At 38.4% G+C, this 2,732-nt stretch overlaps 1 pseudogene; it reads right to left on the bottom strand.

The window, feature by feature from the left end:
* Positions 1–1,040: 1,040 nt before the first annotated feature.
* On the bottom strand, positions 1,041–1,583 carry LOC113175808 (signal peptidase complex subunit 3 pseudogene; annotated as a pseudogene).
* Positions 1,584–2,732: the final 1,149 nt, after the last annotated feature.

Below are 2,732 nucleotides of genomic sequence, written 5' to 3'. Positions count from 1 at the left end.
ACTCCATTACTTTCTAGTTTTTAACCTTGAAGCAATGCAATAAACTGAATTTCAGTTTCTTCATCTGCAAAGAGTTAACACTTGCACCTGGTAACTCCTTAGATTATTGAGAATAACATATGATAAATATACATGAGAGTATTTTGTAAGTGAAAAATCATACAACTATTATCATTATCATAGTAACGATTAAAATGGGGACCTAAAGAGCATTGTAAATAATTACTACTTAGTAGCACTAGACATACTCACTAAACAAACTTAACTCAGAGGGTAAACTATGCAAACACTTTCAACTTTCAACGACAATGCTAAAACATCATACAGAAACATACCACAAAGTAATCTTTACAGAGAAAGCACTGAAAGACACACAGTTGGTTGACTTAAGAGACTTTTAAATGAGTTAGAATGATTTACAGCCCACAGAAAGGTATTTGATCTTTACATGGTGAAAGTTGTTAGTCACCCACAAGAAAATCAAGCACTATGGGCAATTCCAAGACTAATGTCATAAAATTTCGTCACTTTTGTTTGTTTTGTAAACCAGGCTTCTAGCTGGCAACCATGCTACATTTTTCCACTAATCCAACATACCCTATAAGAGATTAGAAAACTTCAACTTCTTAATAACATTCAATGTGAACTTGCACAAATGCTAGGCATAAAATAACAAATGTTTATAATTCTATAGGCATCCAAAAGTTCCCTTCAAATTCACTTTGATTCATTAAAGAATAATGGAAATATAGGAACACATACGCACACAAAATTATTATGCAATTGTCTTATTTTTATAAGATAATATTCCACTCTGGTAGCCTTTTGTTTTGTTTTTGGTTGTAAAATTAATTTAAATAGCCCATTACCTTTTATATCAAATATGCCTTTTGATGTTTGCTGTTGTATCAAAAGAGAGAGAGAGAGAGAGAGAGAGAGAAAGAGAGAATCTAAAAAAGGTAAAAAGCAAAAGAAAAACATTCAAGATAAATGAAATAATTCATTCTGTATAAAATGTGGTGTTTCAAATGCAGAATAATTTAATAACTCTTGGTTATTTCATATGCATCTGGAAATGGGACAGATACACGTCCTGTTCCTGTCACAAGAGGCAGAATTCCAGCATTTGGTACAACGTTCCAAGATAAGGTCAAAGTGACATTCCTGTTTCCCTTGAGACCATTTCCATCATCAAAGAAAAAATATTTTGTCTTCATATCTTTCAATAGCAGCTTCGGATTATCACCTCTCAGAACAATCTTGTCCCAAAGGACCACTTGATTCACAGCATTATTTTTTGTTGAATATTCCGCTGATAAATAAACAAACAGCTGCTTAACATTCCAATCGAAAGTATTCTCCAGATCCGCAGTGATATGAAATGTAATGAATCCCAGATCACTTCTCTTTCTGGGTCCAGTGAAGTCTTCTACATTTTTCAGCAGGATCCGCGAAACGTGCAAACGCACCGGGGCGCTCCTGTCTTTGAATGCTGTGGTGATGAAGCAGCCCAAGGTGAGCGCCGCCATCACGCTCAGCGAGAAAGCGAACAGTGAGTTCGCCCGCGATAAAATCGAGTTCATCTCGACCTTCTCCCACGACCCTGTCTCCACAGGCACACCAGGGTCTGGGCTCTGGTTCCCCCTGCGCACTTGCTCCTTGTGATTTTAGCTGACTGCTAGGCAGGCGTTCCCTGAGCGTGCGCCAACCCGATTTTTTTTTTCTTTTTCCAAGTCACTAGTTTACAGTACAAGTACTGTTCAATGTATTTAGAATGTCAGAGGCGCTTAGTATAACTGATGTCAGAAAACACCAACTCTATTTCTCCATGTGGCTGAACGAGCCCAGGGCTCCTTTTTGATTCTGCCTTACTCCCACAAGGACACACAGCCACTGGAGGTACAGACTGCCTTATCTCCGGACACGCCCTGTCTAGGTGCATTTCCTCTCTGCACACGCCACTGGTCCTATCCACCCCATTCCCTCCCCTGAACTTCAGCAATATTCAAATGATTGTTTGCACAGGCTATTTTGTAGTCTATTCTCCACACCGCAGCCAGAGTTACCTTTTGACAAGAATCAGATTCTTTCACTCCCAAACTCTATTCCTTCACACTCAGAATAAAACCCAAACTCCCTTTGTGGACCAAACCGTATAGCTCCTGTTTGCCCTTTGCACCTCACCTCCCACTAGTCTACATATTGACTGCCAGGCTGCCAACACTGAATTTTTCCTCTGTTTCTTGATCAGCTGATGTCCATGAACAGCGCAGGGACACTGATGAAATTACTGATTCATGCCTGGCTTCTTCTTGTCCTTTGGACTCAGCTCAAATACCACTTCCTGAGAAGGAGCTTCACTGACAACCCCATCTATCATAATCCCTGTTCCCTGATTTTCTACTCTATTTATGTGTATTATTATCTTCAAATCACAAATCACCATATGAGATTGTTCTTTTTAATGATTTGTTTCCCTGCTAATTGTCACTATTCCCAAATTAGAATGTTAGCTCCAGAGATTCTGCCTATCTTGTTCTTTGCTCTGTTTCCCTAGTGCCTAGATCCTAGTCTCATATATGAATTACTGAATAAATATTACTTAATTGAAGGAAATTTTTACCAATTTGATACACCAGAGAATACACAGACATTTAAAGCCAAGAAATAGGAGTAACCAACAATGGAATTAGACATCAAAGGATTCAAAAATTTAGCAGAACTTGTTACAA

This window comes from Urocitellus parryii, chromosome X (assembly GCF_045843805.1).
Source record: "Urocitellus parryii isolate mUroPar1 chromosome X, mUroPar1.hap1, whole genome shotgun sequence".
Lineage (NCBI taxonomy): Eukaryota > Metazoa > Chordata > Mammalia > Rodentia > Sciuridae > Urocitellus > Urocitellus parryii.
This window is presented reverse-complemented; position numbering and strand designations above follow the sequence as displayed.